The following is a 22,134-nucleotide window of genomic DNA, read 5'->3' as shown; positions in this document are numbered from 1 at the left end:
ATAACAAAGTCAAAGCGCCTACAACCAAAGCCTCGAAGAAAAATATGAATTTATCTCAGGCCATGAAACAGCTCAAAAAGGATTTTGAAAATCAGGTAAGAGAAGTAGAAGAAAAATTGGAAAGAAAAATCAGAGTTATGCAAGAAAATCATAAAAAAAGAGTCATCAGCTTGGTAAAGAAGACACAAAAAAGTACTGAAGAAAATACCTTAAAAAAAAAGACTAGGCAAAATGGTAAGAGAGGTTCAAAAAGCAAATGAAGAGAAGAATGGCTTAAAAAGCACAATTGACCAAATGGGGAAAAAGAGGCACAAAAATTCACTGAATAAAGAAAAAAAAACATAAAAAGTAGAACTGGCCAAATGGAAAAGGTGGTACAAAAACTCATTGAAGAAAATTATTCCTTAAAAATTATAATGGAGTAAATGGAAGTAATGACTTTATGAGAAATCAAAGAAAAATAAATAAAAGAATGAAAAAAATAGAAGGCAATATGAAATATTTCATTTGAAAAACAACTGATCTGAAAAATAGATTAAGGAGATATAATCTTAAAAGTATTGGGCTACTTGAAAGCCATGATTAAAAAAAAAAGCATAGACATCATCTTTCAAGAAATTATCAAGGAAAGCTGCCTTGATATTCCAGAACCAGAGAGTAAAATAGAAATGGAAAGAATCCACAGAACAGTTCCTCAAAGAGATTCCAAAATAAAAACTCCCAGGAATATTATAGCCAAATTCCACAGTTCCCAGGTCAATATTTTAAGCAGTCAGAAAAAAAAATAAACAACAACAACAATTTAAGGATCATGGAGCCACAATCAGGATAACATAAGATTTAGTGGCTTGTACATTAAAGGATTAGATGGCTTGGAATATGATATTCCAGAGGGCAAAGGAGCTAAGATTACAACCATAAGTCACATACCCAGCAAAACTGAGTATAATTCTTCTGGGTAAAAATGGACATTCAATGAAATGGAGGACTTTCAAGGATTCTTGATGTAGAGACCAAAGCTGAATACAAAATCTGATTTTCAAATACAAAACTCAAGAGAAGCATAAAAAGGTGAACAGGAAAGGGAAATCATAAGGGACTTAATAAGGTTAAACTATTTACATTTGAAATGGGTAAATGATGCTTGTATCTCATAAGACCTTTCTTATTATTAGGTCAGATAGAAGGAGTATATATAAACAGAAGTCACAGGTGTGAGTTGATTATGAAGTGATGGTATCTAAAGAACATAAAATTAAGTGGTGAGAGAGGAATGTACTGGGAGAAAGGGAAAGGAAGAGGTAGAATGGGGTAAATTATTTCACCTAAATGATGAAAGAAAAAGCTTTACAATGGAGGGGAAAGTGGTGTGTGGGAGCTGAGGGAGAGTGAGTGAACCTTACTCTCATTCAGAATTGGCTTAACTGGGTTTAGAAAGCTATTTTACACTACAGGAAAGTAGAATAAGGAGGGATTAAGAGAAGGGGGGAGAGTGATAGAAGGGAGAGAAGAATGAGGGAGGAGATAGTCAGAAGTGAAATAGTTTGAGAAGGGTGAAAGGAGAAAGAGAACAGAATACATGGGGAGATAGGATGGAGGGAAATGAAGTTAGCAATAGTAATTTTGAAAAAAAAATATTGAAGCAGGTTTCCCTGATAAAGGCCTCATTTCGCAAACATATAGAGAACTGAGTCAAATTTATAATGGAGCCATTCCTCCATGGACAAATTATGAAAATACATGTTTGCAGTTTGCAGATGATGTAACCAAAGATACTATAGCCATACGAAAAAATGTTCTAACTCACCATTGACTGAAGAAGTAAATCATTGTCAAACAATTCTGAGGTGCTCCCTCATACTTATCAGAGTGGCTAATAGGACAGAAAAGGAAAATGGCAAATGGTGGAAGGAGTGTCGGAAAAATGGGGCATTCATGCATTGTCAGTGGAGTTGTGAACTGACTCAATCATTCTGTAGAACCATTTAGAACCATGCCCAAAGGGTTATAAAACCACACATTCCTTTTGACCTAGCAATACTAATACTAGGTCTGTAATCCAAAAGAGATTTAAAAAATAGGTAAAGGACCTATACATACAAAAACATTTATAGCAGTTCTTTTCTCGTGGCAAAGAACTGAAAATTGAAGGGGTGCTCATCAGTTGGGGAATGGCTAAACAAGTTGTGGTATGTGATTGTGATGGAATACTATTGTGCTATGGGAAATGATGAGTGGGATGCTCTTGGAAAAGACATGAGAGACTTGCATGAACTGATACATAGTGAATTGTACTATATACAAAATAACAGCAATATTGTAAGATGAATAGTTATGAATGACTTACCTATTCTCAGCAATAATTATCTAAGGCAACTCTGAAGGACTTATGATGAAAAATCTTATATCCATTCCCAGAGAAAGAATTAATGGTATCTGAATACAGATTGAAACTTTTTCTTTAATTTTTCTTGAATTTTTTTTTTGTTTGTTTCTGTTTATCTGGCCCATGTTCTCTCTCATATTAAGAAGAAAACTATAAGGAAGTAGCACAGTATAGTGAGAAAGCACCAGCTCTGGAATCAGGGAAGCTGGTATCAGTTTTTGACCATGGAGTTTACTATCTGGGTAACCTTGAAAAAGTCACCAACTCTCTACATCTTCATTTTCTTAATATGTAAAAAAAAATCGAAGGGGTAGTTGGGGAAACAAAATGACCTCTAATATTTTTTTCCAAATATTAATCTATGATGATATGATCTGTACTTACAATGTGATAACAATTTACATTTTAAAACAATTCAATTCTTGATGAAATTGTTAAGAATGTACTAAGTGAAAAATAATTTAAAAAAGAATATACTAAGAATATACTTCACCTTTGTAGATGAAGAAATTTTAGAGAATTCTAACAACTTGTGAGAGGAGTCTGGGGGGACCAACAAAAGACTTAGGTAAGGAGTCAAAATTAAACTAGGTCTTTAAAATAGTCAGTTATTTCAAGAGATAAAGGAGACAAAAAAGGGTATTCCAGTCATTGGTAAAGCATTTGCAATGACATGGAGGCAGGAAATGGAAAATAATACATGGGCAACTGTAGATACCATATGCTTGATGATAGCTTTCATGTTCTCTAAATCTTTTCTTTGCTAATCTTAACATACTTGGCTTCTTCAATCAATTTACACATAGCATAGACATGATTTGCGCTTCCTCATCTTGTTATTGTATCTTATAGTGCCTTATGTAACACTGGTCCTCAAGGTTGTTAATAAGTACTTCCTTTCTACTCCTGATTCTCTAACAGGTCTGGTTCTATGAAATGCATATGAACATGATCCATGAAACTATTTTGTGTTCAGCATGATGTGGGATATTGTACAGATGGTGGTAAGCAGCTGTTCTCCATTTCCACTGAGGACAGGACCAAATAAAATGATTTTTATTGTATTAAGAGGAATTTTAAGACATGCATTACAGACTAAGATACTGGAATATGTTATTGGGGAAAGTTGTATGGCTAGTCTGGGTACTTACTCTCTTTGAAGTTTGCTTTGTTGTGTTTTGTTTTGTTTTTTATCTGATTCTCTGGAGCTTATCTGCATAGTTTTCTTTAAAAAATGTATTTGGACATATATTCATTTTTGATTTTCTCACAGTCTCAGATAGAGAAACTTGGAGTTGTGAGGAATGTCAGATGTCATTTAATCCAAACAGTAACAGTAGGGAGTTTTCTTTTTCTATAATACCTTTAATAGGTGGTTATCCAGACTCTACTTTTCGTCAACAGGAGTTTTTAACTACCTACTTTGTGCCAGTCACTGTTAAGCTCTGGATATGTAAAGAAGAGTAAAAAAAAAGTCTCTAATTTCAAAAAGTTTATACTCTTATATGAGATACTGAATGAAAACAACTATTTATAGACAAGATATAGACACAATAAATTAGATATAATCAATAAAAGTAAAGTACTAGCATCAATGTGGATACGGTAAGGTGCCTTGTAAAATATGATTTTGGCTAGGATTTGGAAAAAACTAGGAAAACTAGGAGACAAAATGAGAAGGGAGAGAATTTCAGTCAGTGAAAATGCCCAGAATTAGAATATGGAATATGATATAAGAAATGCCAAAGTGGCCAAGGACAATTCATTGCAGGTTAATAGGACATAATAAGATTAGGAAGGAAGGAAAGGGCCAGGTTATGAAGGGCTTTAAAAGTCAAACAGAAGATTTCATATTTTATTCTTTAGGTAAAAGGGAAAAAGTGAAGGTAAATGAGTAGGATAGTGACATGGTGAGATAGATCTTCACTTCAGCCCAATCACTTTGCCAGCTGAGTGGAGATGGACTGGAATGTGGAGAGATGAGGCAAAAAGACTAGTGTAAAGAGTACTGAAATAGTCTAAGAGTGAGGTAATCAGGTCCTTCACCACGATAGTGACTATGTCAGAGAAAAGAAAGGATAAAGAATCTATAGGATTTAGAAATTGATTAAATGGGGTAGGAAGTGAGAGAGAGAGTAAGGAGTTAAGGATGACACACAGTTTGTGAGCCAGGAATGGAGAATTCACTATCTATCACAGAAAAATATTCAACATTTACATAGTTTTAATTGTTTGAATATTTTATTAGATCAAAGATTTTTATTTGAAAGAAACCTTAGAAGCCATCTGGTCAAATCCACTTTTATATTTGGTTGAAATTTGTCTCTACACATTCTGCATACTGACTTTTCACTTATAATAACTTAACTACAAGTTACTGTGTTCCAGGACCTTAGCCCTGTTATTGACATTTGTTGCTGAATGTGATAGATAGATGATACCAGCAGAAAATGTACGATAAATGGATGTAATAGAGGAGATGGACATCAGCATCATTCTGTCAGTTTTGATTTTCAAAGGAAATTTACTACCTCATTAATCTGTCAACATCTCAAAAGATGAAACATTTTCTTAATGTGTATTGCTATCCCTTTGTCTGATTTATGCATTGTTTCGTAGTATATGATGTAGTCAACAAAATCCAATTACAGAACTATATTTATGTGATTGGTATTTGGATGTTTTGGATGTTTTGACAGATGCCATATCAGTTAGCTATCCCTAGCAGGGGTGAGGGGAATGGATGATGCTAGCCCATTTTTAACTAGTTAAAAGGTAGTTAGGGGCAATCTTCTTCTTCAAGGGGGTCATTTGAATCACTTTCTGACTGTATGAAAAACAAGAATCTGGCACACCTTCTGAACTACTTGGAAACAATTTATATTTGCTTGTTTCTCCCATGATATCATCTCATGCCAAAGCAACTTTTGTTTATATTCTAGTTTTAGCTATCTCTAATATCAGGGATAGAGGGAAATATCAGACAAAAAATGAGATTGATCTGTAGTCACTTAAGATAAAAGATTCCCTCTCTCCATAAAGTACCATGAGTAGTCTGCACTAAATCAAAAGCCACTACAAGTAACAGAGAAAGTTGTAATGGGCTCATTTTGAGCATCTCCTGGAAGCTGAGTGAGTGAAAAGAAGAATTCATTTCCACAATTTTCTGGTACTGCCAATGAGTATCTTGTTTAGTTACAGAGTACTGTATTTAAGGTTCCTTCTGGAGCTAGATGATTTATCCAAACTCTGTTCAATATTTTTATGCATATCTTGACTCCAGTATCAATATTTATATTACACTAAGTGCTCTGAAGACTTGAGGATGTCCCTCACAGTACCACATAAGGATTGAAACATTATGGAAGAGTTCATATAGCTACAAGATGACTTATTAAGGTAATATATCACCATACTTCCTTAAAGCATGATTTTGATCCACTCAGCTTCTAAACCATTTTTCTCAGGTCCTACTTGTCTGATCAGTGAGTTAGCCAGAACAAATACATACTGTACATACCCAGCTTACCCCTGATCATGGACTATGCTTCATATCCCTTTGTAGCCCAGTCATATCATTGCCATTGCACTTATTTCTTCCTCCCTCAACATTTTCCAATAATTGATCTGGAATCCAATCAACACACTATCATTATCTGTTGAAAAATATTTCAGTTCTCCTATGTCTCTCATTTCTGGTGATTTTCCAAACCCAAACACTCTTCCTTATCCACCATTCCATCATGTGTGCTAACTATCTCTTCTATTGTGATATAAACTCCTTGAGGGCAAGGACTGTCCTGCCTTTCTTTTTGTTTATCCAGGGTTCAGCACAATATTTGTCACTTAACAAGTGTTTAATAAATGTTTTGTCTATTTATTTCCATTTTAAAGTTTTGTCATTTCATGTGACTGTGTTCATTTGTGTACGAATCACATAATTTTTATCTCTTACGGTTTCAGGTCCATTAATTTTCCCAAAGGTTTTTCTTTTTCTTTTTGTTTTTCTAAATGACTACTTCTAAGTCTTGAGAAGTTTGTGTATTCAGAAGAAAATACTCTGGGTATTCTTTATGCAAATATTTAGGAATTGTCATTCAAAGCAACACAGTAAAGGGTGAAAATTATGGAACTTGAGGCAGAGCCAAAATAGCCCAGAAAAGGTAAGAATTCACCTGAGCTGTTCCCCAAATTCCTCAAAACAACTTTAAATAATGCCTCAAAACAAATTCTGGGGTAGCAGCACCTATGAAAGGACCAAGTGAAATAATTTTCCAGGTCAAGACAACTTAGAAGTTTGGAAGGAAAGGTCTATTGCACTGGGATGAAAATAGACAACAGTCCCATGTAGGCTGTGCCCCAGCAAACCATCAGTAGGTTTTGGTGGCAAACTGAATCAGTGGAATAGGTGGTAAGGCAGTTAGCTAATTGCTTAGAAGGAGGAGACCAGAATTCCTTTGCTAGCACCAGGGGTATTTGTTTGCCTTGCCCATATAAGAATCTGGGTCACAATGTTGGGTCTCAGTCCAAGGTGAGGAGGAGCACTAGCACAACAGAGCTTTTGGCTGCAAGGGAGCTGGGACTCTGGTCATGATTCTAGCATAGAAAAGAAGGCCATGGTCACTCACAAACCAGAGCACAGTCCAGGTGAGTAGTAAACACACATCCCACCATGAAAAAAAAAACTTGTAGGTCCTTAGAATTACCTCTGAAAACAGCTATACAAAAACATGAAGGCTGGGACAATGCCTCCTCCACTTTGAAGTACAGCCCCATTTTAGAATAGATTTTAAAGGCAAGAAATTGATTGAAAAAATGAACAAACAGCAGAAAAATATTCCGATTATAGAAAGTTACTATGGTGAGAGGGAAGACCAAAACACAAAGTCAGAAGAAGACAGCAAAGTCCAAAGCCTCAACAGCAACAACAACAAAAATATGAATTGGTCTCAAGCCAAGGAAGATCTCAATAAGACTTTTAAAAATCAATAGAGAGAGGCAGAGGAAAATTTGAGAACAGAAATAAGAATGTAACAAGAAAATCATAAAAAAAAAAAGAGTCAACAACTTGGTAAAGGAAGGACCAAAAAAAAACTGAAGAAAATAACACCTTAAAAAACAGACTAGGCCAAATGGTAAAAGAAGCACAAAAATTCACTGAAGAGAAGAAATGCTAAAAATAAACAAACAAACAAAAGGTAGAATTGTCCAAATGGGAAAAAAGGTACAAAAGCTTACTGAAGAAAATAAATCCTTAAAAATTAGAATCGAGTAAATGGAAGCTAATGACTCTATGAGAAATCAAGAAACAATCAAAATCAAAAGAATTATTGGACTACATGAGAGCCATGTTAAAAAAAAAAAAAAGATCCTAGACATTATCTTTCAAAAAATTAACAAGGAAACTTGCTCTGGTATTCTAGAATCAGAGAATAAAATAGAAATTGAAAGAATCAACCATCCATCTACTGAAAGAGATCCCAAAATGGAAACTCCAAGGAATGTTATAGCCAAATTCCAGAGCTTCCAAGTTAAGGAGAAAACATTGCAAGAATTACAACCAAGAATTACCTATCCAGCAAAACTGAGTATAATCCTTCAAGGTAAAAAATGGCTATTCAATGAAACAGAGAACTTTCAAACATTCCTGATTTAAAGACCAAAGCTGATTACAAAATTTGGCTGTTCAAAACAAAACTCAAGAGAAGCAAAAATAGGTAAACAAGGAAAGAGAAATCATAAGGGATTCAATAAGATTAAACTGTTTATATTTCTACATGGAAAAAGGAAATTTGTAACTCCCAATATACTTCTCATCATTAGGGCATTTATAAAGAGTATATGTTCACAGTGGTAATTCCCGTGAGTTGAATACGATGAGTATTTTAAAAATTAAAATAAAATTGTGAGAAAGAGGAATGTACTGGGAGAAGGGTAAAGGTACACAAATAATGGAGTTAAAATATCTGACATAAAAGAGGTGCAAAAGAGCTATTATAGTGGAGAGGAAGATGGGGAAGAATACATGAACCTTACTCTCATTAGAATTGGCTCAAAGAGGGCATAGTACAGACATTCCATTGAGCACTATCTAACCCTACCAAAACATAGGAAAAGTAAGGAATAAGAGAAGGGGGGAAGGAGTGCTGGTAGAAGGGAGGGCAGATTGGGAAAGGTCAAAGTGAGAAGCAAAACACTTTTGAAAAAAAGACATGGTGAAAAGAGACAAAGATAAATGGGGAAAACAGGATGGAAGAAAATACATAATTAGTAATCACAGCAGTGAAAAAAAATCAATAAAAATTTGTATGATAAAGACCTCATTTTTCAAATATATGAAGAACTGAGTCAAATTTATATAAATGAGTCATTCTTCAGTTGATAAATAGTTAAAAGGCATGGACAGTCTGTTTTCAGACAAAGTAGTCAAAACTGTCTATACTTACATGAGAAAATACTCTAAATCACTGTTGATTAAAGAAATTCAAATCAAAACAATTCTGAGCTACTAACATACACCAACCAGATTGGTTAGTATGACAAAAAAGTAAAATGACAAATGGTGGAGGGGATGTGGGAAAATTGATATAGTAATACAATTTTGGTGGGGTTGTGAACTGATCCTACTATTTTGGAGAGCAATTAGGAACTATACCCAAAAGGCTATAAAAATGCGTGTCCTTTGATCCAGCAATACAACTGTCAAATTTGCATCTCTTTCCAAAGAGATTCTTAAAAAAAAAAAAAAGGTAAAAGACCTCTGTGTACAAAAATATTTATAGCAATTCTTCTTGTGGTGGCAAAAACAAAATGGAAATTGAGGGAAATTCTATCAATTAGGGAATGGCTTAACAAGTTGTTGTACATGATTATGATGAACTACTATTGTGCCACAAGAAATAACAAGCAACATCTTTTCATAAAAACCTGATGTAAAGTGAAATGAGTAGAAACAAGAGGACATTGTAAACAGTAACAACTATGTTACTACTCTACGTTACCATGTTTCTTCTATATCTGACCTCTATCAAATTGCTTGCTTTCCGATAAGGAGGGACAGGTGAAACAGGGAAGAAAATAGTGAATTTGGAACTCAACTTTTTTAAATGTTAAAAACTGTTTTTACATGGCATGGGGGGGAATGAATACTTGTTTTTAAAAAGTAAGATAGTACAACAAGAAGACCAGCTTAACCAATGTCTACTTTATGCCAAAACATACAGATGAGAAGTGAAATATTAAATTTGTCATTCAGATCTTTCTTTGATATAGTGATAAATGATTCAGATTTTTAGTTATAATGGTTGTACCTATTGGTTCTTATTTTCTTTACTAATGTCAGCTTTAAAGTGATATATAAATGTGAGTTATGATGAAAACACAAGAATGATAGGACATGATAGGACAATGATAGGATGCTTTGTTACTGCAGGTGGTTCAGGCAAAGTATAGTCAATAACAACTTGCATTGATATGCCATTTGGCAGTTGTCTCAGATTAGTGATAAGGTTGCCTCAATTAACAAATTTTAAAATTCAAATAGACCTTAGATATTAAATATTGAAACATTTTTGCTGATTTTGCTGCTTAAAAGAGATTTGTGGAGTTTCTTTCAATGTCTTTATTAGAAAAATGGAACCAAAGATCTTAAGATTTAGAGTAAAGTTTAGTGGAAAGAGTACTACTGGATTTCAAATCAAAGGGAATGGCTTTAAATCTCCACCCTAGGCACATCACAATCTTTCTGAGATTCTGATTCATTATGTATAAAATAATGAGAACTAAACATTAAAATTTTCATCCAAGTCAATCCTAAGTGTTTACCTATGCCTATCTTGTGATTTGTCTTACAGAATGAATTCTCTCATACTTTGTTGGTGAGTCTCTGGCTAGGGCCATGGTTTTATTATAGACAAAAGTCATACTTCTTTTGCTCCAGGCTCAACGGAGTACTGCTATCAAAATACTGCTACACTAAGTCAAATGGGTCATTCCTTAATGGGCAGTGCTGCTAAAAATTTTTAGCATGTTCTAAAGAGTTTATGGATTCTTTGAGCTCTTCCATCCTTTCAAAGCTCAAAGAACCACAGCCTAATCCAGCCTTTCTTCATTATTCCAATTTACGTAAGGCAGAGAAAAATAGAAAAAAAATAGGGAGAGAAACAACAAAGTATAACCTCCTGGCTTCCTATTCATTAAGGTGGGCACTTTCCCATAACAAAAGCTGATAGAAGTTCTTGTCTCCTCACATGAGTATAGCCAGACAAGAATGTCAAATATCCTTTGAAGTCCACGTGGGAAATTGTATCAAGTCCAACATGCCACATATGTTCATAAATGTTGGGCTCTCATTAATCAGTCCCTGTTGAATTGGCATTATAGAGACAGTATTGTATAAAGGATAGAGACCTCTAATCGAAGCCAGGAAAGCTGGGTTCAAGCACCGCCTTTGACACAAACTATCTTTGTGATCTTGGTCAAAACACTTAATTTTTCAGTGTTGTAGGCATCTCAAATTAAGTTTCAGAGAAATTTCCAGGTGTTAAATTCCTCTAATAGAAGCAATTTCCTTCAATTTAACTTTTTTTCAATTACTTATAAAAACAACTTTAATATTCATTTAAAAAGTTAAGTCTCAAATTCTCTCCCCATATCCCTTGAGAAAGGGATTCCACATTCATTGAGAAAGGAAAAAAAATATTAATGTTGGCTATACCCATGCACTCATGCAAAATATATTTCCATATTAGTCATGTTGTGAAAGAAAACAAAGGACCCCCCCTCAATAAAAACACCAAGAAAAATAAAGTAAAAACAAATAGAAAAGTATGCTTTGATCTGCACTCAGATTCCACCAGTTCTTTCTCTGGAGACACATAGCATTTTTTATCATGAATCCTTCAGAATTGTCTTAGATCATCATATTCCTAAGAATAGCTAAGTCATTCAAAGGTGATCATCATATTTTTATCCCTGTGTACAATGTTCTTTTAATCCTGCTCACTTCACTTTGCATCAATTCCTGTAAATCTTTTCAGATTTTTTTTCTGAAAGCATCCTGCTCATTAATTTTTATACCACAATAGCAGTCCATTAAAATCAGTATACCACAACTTATTCAACCATTCCCCAATTGATGTGCAGGTTTTAAATTTCCAAATTTTTTCCACCACAAAAAGAAATGCTGTAAATATTTTTGTACATAGAGGTCCTTTTCCTTCTTTTATTTTTAATATCTTTGGGATACAGATCTAACAGTCATATAGCCAGATCAAGAGCATACATTTTTATAGCCCTTTGGGCATAGTTCCAAATTGCTCTCCAAAATGATTTCATCAGTTCACAAGTCTACCAAAATTGTATTAGTATATCAATTTTTCCACATCTTAAACATTTGTCTTTTTTTTTCTTCCATATTAGTCAACTTGATAGGTGTGAGATGGTAACTCAGAATTGTTTTATTTGTGTTTCTCTAATCAATAGTAATTTAAAATTGTTTTCTTGTGACTTTTGAAAGCTTTGATTTTTTTTACCTAAAAACTGCTTGTTTATACCCTTTGACCATTTATCAATAGAGGAATGACTTGTATTTTGACTCAGTTCTCTATATATTTGGAAAATTAGACCTTCAGCTAAAAACTTGCTGTATTTTTTTCCCCTTAGCTTTCTGCTCTCCTCCTAATCTTGGAAGCATTGGTTTCATTTTGTGCAAAACCTTTTTAAATTAATATAATCAAAATTTTTGACTTTATATCCCATAATGATAGCTATCTCATCTTTGGTCATAAATTATTCTATTATCCACAGATCTGACAGGTAAATTATTTCATACTTCTCTAATCTACTTATGGTATCACACTTTAAGTCTAAGTCATGTACCGTTTTTTAAGTTATCATGATTTACAGTGGGAGATGTTGATCTATACCTATTTTCTGACAGACTGCATTCCAGTTTTCCTAGTAGTTTTGTCAAATGAATTCTTGTCCCAAAAGCTTAGATCTTTGGGTTTATCAAGCACTAGATTACTATGGTCATTTACTACTGTTGTTTTTTTTTTTCTACCTATACAGAAAGAAAAGGCAAATCAATTCAATATATGTGCTAAGAAAAGCCCAAAGCGTTCAATAAGAGTCAGACATGATTGAAAAATGACTAAACAACAATTTTTTATACAGAGACTTTGGTAGTTGTTAATTATTTCAACTAGTTTTTTTAGTTTATTCTCTAGATTTCTCTAGTATATTGGCAGAGTGAATTTTGTTTCTGCATTTCCTCTTCTAATTCTATTTCTTTTCTTATCTCATTGCTATAGCTAGCATTTCTATTATAATATTGACTAATAGCAGTGATAATGGGACTGCTTGCTTCACTCCTGATCTTATTTGGAAGGCTTTAATCTTGTCACTATTATAGATAATGCTTGCTGATGGTTTTAGAAAGGTGTCACATCATTCTAAGTAAAGTTCTTTTTATTCTTATGCAACCTAGAGATGAAATTTCATTATATGAGAGTCCCCTATACCATAAAATCATATATCAAGTCTCTATCTCTACACACACATTTATTACCAGACTCAATTCATTCTGAATTTTTTATCATCTAACAATATTATTATGGGAATGTGTTAAACTTTTGTATTCATTCATACTACCAACTGTTGCGCTTGTTGCTTGTATTTTTTTTAATCTAAGTTGGTCATTGAATGCCTTTTTTAATTTTTTTCTGAAATAAATACATAATAAGAAAACAAAAGGAAACATTAACAATTTAAATATTAAACTTAAATATAAAACAGGAAAAGAAAATAAGTCATATGTGTAGCACAACATAGGACAGGATTCAGAATATATAGCAATAACTTTCCATTGCAAGTAAGCCTATATATTAAATACTCCATGTTATGCTGAAAGCTGTCCATCTTTTCTTTGCTTCCTTGTCAGTTTTCTTTTCTTTCTCTGCTGTACACTTTTTACTTTATTCTTTATTCTTTTTCCCCCCTTTCTCCACCCTGACCTCAGCCTTGCTACAATTGTGTGGATATATGTTTTTATATTTATACACACACACACACACACACACACACACACACACACACACGTATAAACACATGTATGTATGCACACATATGTATACACACATATGTATATATGAAACCTACATACATACATACATAGATACAGATATATACATATATATTGCTATATAGCTATATACATACACGTATGCATATATACACACACATACATATACACACACATGCATACATACATATATTAATATATACTTTCCCTAAGAGATTCTATTCCTAGTCTTTGTTTTTATGTTTATACTTATCTCTTTTTCCCTATATCTCCTAATTCCTCTAATTCTTTTACTTCTACCTGCTACATTGCCCTCCTATTACTTAACCTCCACCACCTCCAGAGATTCCTCCCTTATCCTCCCATTCCCATAAATCTAAACATTTTTTATATGCCCCTTTGACCTATTGTTTTTCTTCTACCAATTCCCTTGTCTTCCTATTACTTAACCTATCCCACCACAACAATTCCTTCCTTGTCTTCCCCTTTGCATAACTCAAAATATCTTTTTGTACACCCCTTTGACCTATTCCTTCACCCTTCCCTCTGAAGATCCCTCCTTTATGTTCCCCCCTATAGCTTTAGAGTTTTATCTCTTTCTAAATTTAGAAGACTTTTATCTTTTTTAGATTATATATATATTTTCCATCTTAAAATCATTCCTGATGAAAGTAGGTTTCCAGAACTAACAGGATCCCTCTCCCTTTTAATTCCTCTGTATTTGGTTCTTCCTCTTGCACTTCATTTGTGTAAGTTAATTACTCATTTAGCTATTATTAAACAGTTTTAATTTTTTTATTTCCCCTTAATCTTCAACTCACCCAGTGCCATGTATCTATCTATCTATCTATCTACATACATACATATAACTTTTTTCCTCCAACTACCCTAATACTGACAAAGGTCTCATGAGTTATAAATATCATCATTCCATGCAGGAATGTAAACAGTTCAATCTTAATAAGTATGTTATGATTTCTCTTTCCTGTTTACCTCTTCATGTTCCACTTGAGTCCTGTATTTGAAGGTCAAATTTTCTATTCAGCTCTGGTCTTTTCATCAGGAATGCTTGAAAGTCCTCTATTTCACTGAATGATCATTTTTTCCCCTGAAGGATTATACCCAGTTTTGCTGGGTAGCTGATTCTTGGTTGTAATCCTATCTCCTTTGCCCTCAAGAATATTATATTCCATGCCCTGCGGTCCTTTAATGTAGAAGCTGCTAAATCTTGTGTTATCCTGATTGTGTTTCCACAGTACTTGAATTGTTTCTTTCTGGCAGCTTGTAATATTTTCTCCTTGACCTGGGAACTCTGGAATTTGGCTATAATATTCCTAGGAGTTTTCCTTTGGGGATCTCTTTCAGGAGGAGATCTGTGGATTCTTTCAATTTCTATTTTGCCCTCTGGTTCTAATATATCAGGGCAGTTTTCCTTGATAATTTCTTGAAAGATGATGTCTAGGCTCTTTTTTTGATCATGGCTTTCAGATAGTCCAATAATTTTTAAATTCTCTCTCCTGGATCTATTTTCCAGGTCAGTTGTTTTTCCAATGAGATATTTCACATTGTTTTCTAATTTTTCATTCTTTTGGATTTGTTTTACAGTGTCCTGATTTCTCATAAAGTCACTGTCTTCTAATTGCTCTATTCTAATTTTTAAGGAAGTATTTTCTTCAGTAATCTTTTGGACTTCCTTTTCCATTTGGCCAATTTTGCTTTTTAGGGCATACTTCTCCTCATTGGCTTTTTGGACCTCTTTTGCCATTTGGGTTAGGCTATTTTTTAAGGTGTTATTTTCTTCAGTATTTTTTTGGGTCTCCTTTAGCAAGCTGTTGACTTGTTTTTCATGATTTTCTTGCATCACTCTCATTTCTCTTCCAGTTTTTCCTCTGCTTCCCTTACTTGCTTCTCAAAATCCCTTTTGAGCTCTTCCAAGGCCTGGGACTGATTCATATTTTTCTTGGAGGCTTTGGATGTAGGAGCTTTGATTTTGTTGTCTTCTTTTTGGTTGTATATTTTGATTTTCTTTGTCACCAAAGTAAGATAATATAGTCTGACTCTTTTTGCACTGCTTGCTCATGATCCCAGCCAATAACTTGAGTTTTAAACTCTTTGTTAAGGTAAGAGTCTGTTTCCAATGTGGAGAATGTACTGTCCCAAGCTTCAGGGGTTTGTGTAGCTGTTTTCAGGGATACTTGTAGGGACCTGTAAAGTTTCAGTTCTTCCAAGGTGGTATAATAAGGGGCAAGGTGTTTACTCCTTTCCTGGCCTGTGACCACAAGTATTCCTTTCTGTCCTGTAACTGTGAGAAAGGGTTCCTCTCCACAGCCACTACAAGCTCCACCACACCAGCATTCCTCCTCACCCCAGCACCGCCACCCAGAACTGTGACCCCAGATCCAAACACGGGCAAAGCAAGAGATTCCTGCCTCAGCACTGGCAAAGAGATCCCTGCAATTCCTCTCTGATCATCCACTGGATTCCCCCTCAGTCTGTGGGCTGGAAGCTCAGGAAGCAGCTGCCCCCACAGGGCCACACTCTTGGGGAAGGAAGCTCAATCCTCACCTTCCTTTCTCAGCACCGACAGAAACAGACTTTTCCCACTGACCTTCTAAGTTGTGTTTGGCATTAGTGGATTGAGGAGTCTGGAAACCTCCACAGCTGCCCACAATTCAGTCCTCTGAGGCCTGCTTCAGGTTCGCTGAGGCCTGCACACCCACGCTCATGCTGTGCTGCGTTGTGCTCCCAGCCTGGTGGAATACACATTTCTGATCAATCATCCAGGTTGTCTTGGGCTGGAAATTTGTTTCACTCTGTCTTTTTGTGGGTTCTGCTGCTTTACAATTTGTTTAGAGCCATTTTTTATGAGTATTTGGAGGGGTTTGGGGGGAGAGCTCAAGCAAGTCACTGCTTTCACTCTGCCATCTTGGCTCTGCCCCCCTAAACAGTTTTAATTTTTGAAGTCATATCATATTCATGTATCCTCCAATCTTTCTTATAAGGTGCAAAAACACTAATAACAATCTTAGATATTGTTTTTACATTTTACATACCTAAAAGGTAAACATCATATCCTTATTGAGTCCCTTGTAATTGGTCATTGGTATGTTCATAATATTTCTCTTGGTTCTTGTATTTCAAATCTTCTATTAAGTTCAGTTTTGTTTTTTGTTTTTTTTTAACAAAGTCCTGAAAGTCTTAAATATCCATTTTTTTTTCATTCAGAATTTTGCTTAGCTTTGATGGGTATGACATTTTTGGCCAGAAGCCCAGTTCTTTTGCTGTTCAATATATAGTGTTCCAAGACCTGAGGTTTTTTAGTGTCCCCACTACTCGGTCTTGTGTAATTCTAATTGTAGTACCACCACACATAATTTTTTTCTTATCCTTGTTGTTCAGAATATTTGTCCTTAAGCTAGGAGTTTCAGAATTTGACTATAATATTCTTGTTAGTTTTCCTTGTTTGATCTCTTTCATGTGGTGATCAGTGGACTTTTCCTGTTTCTATTTTCCCTTGCTTTTCTAATGCTTCAGGACAATTTTTAAAAATTATTTCTTGCACTATTATATCAAGATCCTTTTTTTATCATAGCTTTCAGGTAGTCTGATAATTTTTGTGTTTTCTTGATCTGTGGATTTTCTTATGAGATGTTTCACATTCTCTTCTATTTTTCCTATTCTTTATATTTTGTTTTGTTTCTTCACCTCTTCTAACTTTGCTGGCTTCCTTTTGCCCCATTCTGATTTTCAAAGAGTCATTTTCTTCCTTAACATTCTGGATCTCCTTTTCTAATTGGTTGACTTTCTTTTCACAATCTCCTTGCTTTTCTTGGATTAATCTTATTTTTCTTTTTAGTTTTTCCTCAGTGTATCTCATTTGACTTTTAAAGTATTTTTTTAAGTTCTTCAATGAATCCTTTTTGGCAGGTAACCATTTGACATTAGTATTTGGGGTAGAAGAGGGCTTCTTTGCTTCAGTATGCTCCTCTGAAGATGGTACCTGGTCTTCTCTATTCCCATAGTAGCTCTCTATGGTTAGACTCTTTCTCCTTTGCCTGTGCATTTTTTTTTAATAGTTTAGTTTTTTATAATCGCTTCTAGTCCTGGTGTATGGAGGTTGGTGCCTCTGGTGTCAGATCCCGGCCTCCTTTAAGTGCCCACATCCAGTGCATCCCACCTCACCGCTTCTGCACTCACCTGTGCTGGTTCCTTCTTGCCCCCACCACATCTCCACAGGAAAGCTAGGTTTGATGTTCGTTGTCAGTAGAGGTTCCCTAGACCTTCCCCAGTTCAGGTGCCCCACTCCCCTCACTGTCCCAGAGGTAAAAGTTCCTGTGAGTGGATAGCACTCTTTTACTCCTGCCTGATTGCAGCACCAATGAAGTGCACAGGCAGTGGGCAGCATGGCGTCTAAGGCCGTGGCAGCTGGGGCTGAGGTGGTGGCTGGGCAGGGTCAGGGTTGGAGCCTGAGGCCAACCCCCAGCCCAGGCCTCTGCTGGAGGTGTTGTCCTATGGTTGGAGGAGCTGCTGCACCTCTGATCCAGGTCCCTTATTGTCATCCATTTCTGGGCACCATGAGCTCCTCAGTGCACCCAGATGAAGGGTGTCATGGAGGAATTAGCCAAGGAATGCCCCCAAGTGGCATTTGTGAAGTTGGAAGGGGAAGGTATTCCTGAAGTGTCTGTGATATTTGAAAATATCTCTGTCCCGACCTTTCTGTTCTTTAAGAACAAGCAGAGAGTGGATCAGTTATTTGTGCCCACGCCTCTGAACTGACCAGGAAGGTGGCGTGCCACATCTCCAGCACTGTTCTTACCCCCGTCGAATTCATGAAGGAAGACCTTGAATGTCGGCTGAAGAAGCTGACAAACGCCTCTCCATGCATGCTCTTCACAAAAGGGTCACCACAAGAACCCCACTGTGGCTTCAGCAAGCAGATGGTGCAAATTCTTAACAAGCATAATATTCAGTGTAGCAGTTTTGATATCTTTTCAGATGAAGATGTGCACCAAGGACTCAAAATATACTCCAGGTGACCCACTTATCCTCTGTTATATGTGTCTGGAAAGCTGATAGGAGGGCTCATATTGTTAAGGAACTGGCACTTTCTAACAAGCTTCATAAAATTTGCCCCAAAGCCCCCAAACTAGAAGAGAGGCTCAAATTACTGACAAATAAAGCTTCTGTGATGCTGTTTATGAAGGGAAGCGAACAGATGGCAAAATGTGGATTCAGCAAACAAATTCTAGAACTTCTTAATGAAACTGGTCTTGATTTTGATACCTTTGATATCTTGAAGGATGAAGAAGTGCAGCAAGGACAAAAAGTTTACTCCAACTGGCCAACGTACCCCCCGTTGTACATGAAAGGTGAGCTTGTTGGAGAATTGGATATAGTTAAGGAACTGAAAGAAAATGGCAAATTTTGCCTGTCCTGGAAAGAGAAACTTAAGGATCTACAGGGCTGCAGAGTGCTGCCCAAAGCATTCCCTGAGTGTGGAATGATTCATGAGTCAGTCCTGGGGAGTGGGGTGCCTAGGGCTTCTTCACCTGTTCATCATCTGTGTCTGTCTTCCTGCCCACAGTCATGCTCCATGTACACAGTCATATTAGCACCCCTTCCTTCCCCCCACAACATCTCAAAATTCAATTGAAAAAGAAGGCATTAAAAAAAAAAAGTTCCTGTGACTGGGGTCAAGGCAGCCTCCCAACCCAGCTAACCCCAAAGCTTGCCACTTGTTGTGTAAGTGCCCCTAGCCTGGCTGTGTTTATTCTTCACAGGGATGAAATTTAATCCTGGCATTTTTCTTCAGATCTTCTCCTATTGTTCCAAAAGAAGCCCTGTTCTGCCTATACTATTATTTATTTTCACCACTCTATGTTCACTATGAGGTGCTATTTATCTCTTTTGTGAAGGAAAATCTTGAGAGTTTGAAATTTTCTGACCTACTCCACCATTTTCCCAGAATTCTCCCCTTTGACTTACTATATAAAAATATCAACACGCATTTTCTTTCCACATGGACAGGAAGAATCACCTGGTGCATTATTTTAAATACTTTTGTTACCACTTTTTTATCTCTAATAATAAGATAAGTTATTTGTAAGGACAGTTGTGGTTAAGGGATGCACACACACATGCACACACATACACACATAAGAAAGCTTGTGATAGAAGCAACACTAGTCTACTTTAAGATCAATGAATATGGCTATTTCTGTCACACCCATTTGCTTTATTAAAATTATTATTTTTTCAAATGAAGAAATGCCTTGTCTCCTTTCCACTTTTCTGACCTCATTTAGAAAACAAGCAAACAATATGCATGTTTAAAAATATGTAAATTCAAGTAAAAGTAATTCCCACATTGACCATGTCCAAGCTATACCTCAGTCTTCAGCCTAAGTCCATCACCTCTCTTTCTGGATTTGAGTAATGTGTTTCATCATATGTCCTCTGGAATCATGGTTGGTCATTGTGATGCACTAGGATCCTAAGTGTTTTATGTCAAATTAATTTTCTCCTCTTTGTATTTGCCTTCAAAGAAGAGTTGTTTACTGAGACCTGGCAACTCTTTCCTGGCTACCTAGATGATGCCACAGAAATCGAGGGACAAAATGGTTTGAAATCATTTTTATTTTTCTTATTTACATGGAAGTCCACCATAGAGCCATTCACTTTTGATAAAGGAAAATGTATTTTGAAAATATAAGCAACAAGTTATTGACACCATGCAGGTGGCTGTCCAGTGCTATGCCAACAAAATATGAGAGCACTATGCCTCTGTAGGGGAAATATGTTTGGATAGAATTTGCAACAGAGAGCATTCAAGAAGTTTCCCTATGAAATGCGCCTGGTTGGAAGTAAATTAGCTTTGCTTTCTCTTTGTTTCTTGACATACAACATTTTATTTAAAAGAATGATGCCTCTGATGTTATAGTTTCACTAAAGGAGAAAATACATAATTCTATGACTATATATAGCACAGTTTTATTGAAACATTGATATAAGCAATTTCATGAATGCCCAAGTGCTTTACTTAACCTGGAATTTTGTTTGCACACATTTACGTAGATTGCATGTCCATTTCTGCATTTACTTTTTAAAACAGAATATGCCTGTCTTTGATTAATGTTATATCTGGCATTTTCTACTTTTTAGTTGCATGATGAGGTAATAAGGTCTAATTGTTTTATATGTACCCTATGAGACACAACCTTTTCACTACTTAACAGTTTGGGTCTCCGATCAACAAGAGAGTCTTAAAAAATGCTACTTTCAATTTTTTTCCTTAAGTGTGAGATTGTACATTTCCTCCCTCATTACATTCAGTTCAATGGTCTGCTCTGCAAAGATCTTTTTTGACCCTGACTTTTATCCATCGTTGTGCCATACACAAATCTGATAAGCATGATATCTATGTCTTTATGCAAGTTATTGATAATAAAAATATTATATGGAACAGCCTAGATCTCTAGGATTCAACATTAGAAATCGGCTTCTTAGTTGACATTATACAAATAAAACTTTTGTGCCAGTGATTTAGTCAGTTCAGAATCTAAATCCTACTAATTTCTTTCCATCTTTGTTATAAGAGTAGCATGAGGTTTGTTGTTGGTTTTTTTTAATCTAAACCAGAATCTAAGAATACGACATCTACACCCTTCACATGATAAGCTTAGTTATCAATTTGAAAAAAAAATCTAGTTAGTCAGTCATGTCCTGCTTTCATTAAAGTAAAATCAATATGATCACTAAAGATATCTTAATCACTCATTTTGGAATTTTCTTAGGCAACTTTTCTGTCATACAACTTCTTGGAGCCACAGGTGAGAACTTGGTGAAGGTGGGCACCAAAGGAGGATGAGCAACCCTAAAAATGACTCAACAAGCCCTCAAACCAGAGGTGCTTGTCTTCCTTGAATACTCCACATATGGATGAAAAAGAAATAAGGGTCATTCCTTTTTGTAGAGATGACAGATACTTTTGTTTAACTATTTAGATTGGTGCCTAACACTGAGAAGTAGGAATGGGGGAGTGATTATTAGATTTTCATTAGTACTGTACATGCCCCCCCAGGGCAAAAATGTCAGAAATAATGAATTTATTTGCTTCAACTATATGAGCTCAGAAAGAATACCAGTGAGGGGAAAAAAAAAAAACCCACATCTAGTTAAGAGTGCTTTGGCAACTGGCTGACAACCACTTTCAAAGGAACATTTACCATATCTAGGGACTGAGAATAAGCAGGGACTCTCTGCAGGTAAAATAGTTTGAAAGTTAAGTCATCAACAAAGCACATTTAGTTATCATAATGGCATTACTATGCCTAGAGATGTTAAAAGAATCTAAACTTGCTCATGACCCCACATGCATTTTAATTTTGAATAAGAGATATCTACCCTGATACATTCTAGCCTACATCTCAATACAGTAAATCAAAATATTAGCTTTGAGGTTGGCTTTGCTTCTTTGCTTTAAAACTTCTAATTCTTCTTGCTTGTTGCCCAAATTTAGTGTAATTTTGAAAATATTGTAGGGTATATTGGTCTTAAGAACTAATCCTTTCTTAAATGTTGTTTCCTCAAAATTCCTGGGTTTCTCAAGTCACATTCTTCTTCTTCTTCTTACATGGCAACTACACTCTATGACAGGCAGCCTAGG

At 35.5% G+C, this 22,134-nt stretch overlaps 1 pseudogene; it reads left to right on the top strand.

The window, feature by feature from the left end:
• Positions 1–17,872: 17,872 nt before the first annotated feature.
• On the top strand, positions 17,873–18,920 carry LOC110223545 (glutaredoxin-3 pseudogene; annotated as a pseudogene).
• The last annotated feature ends 3,214 nt before the right edge of the window (positions 18,921–22,134 follow it).

The sequence above is a fragment of the Phascolarctos cinereus genome, unplaced genomic scaffold (assembly GCF_003287225.1).
Source record: "Phascolarctos cinereus isolate Bilbo 61053 unplaced genomic scaffold, phaCin_HiC Scaffold_7;HRSCAF=346, whole genome shotgun sequence".
NCBI classification, from domain to species: domain Eukaryota; kingdom Metazoa; phylum Chordata; class Mammalia; order Diprotodontia; family Phascolarctidae; genus Phascolarctos; species Phascolarctos cinereus.
This window is presented reverse-complemented; position numbering and strand designations above follow the sequence as displayed.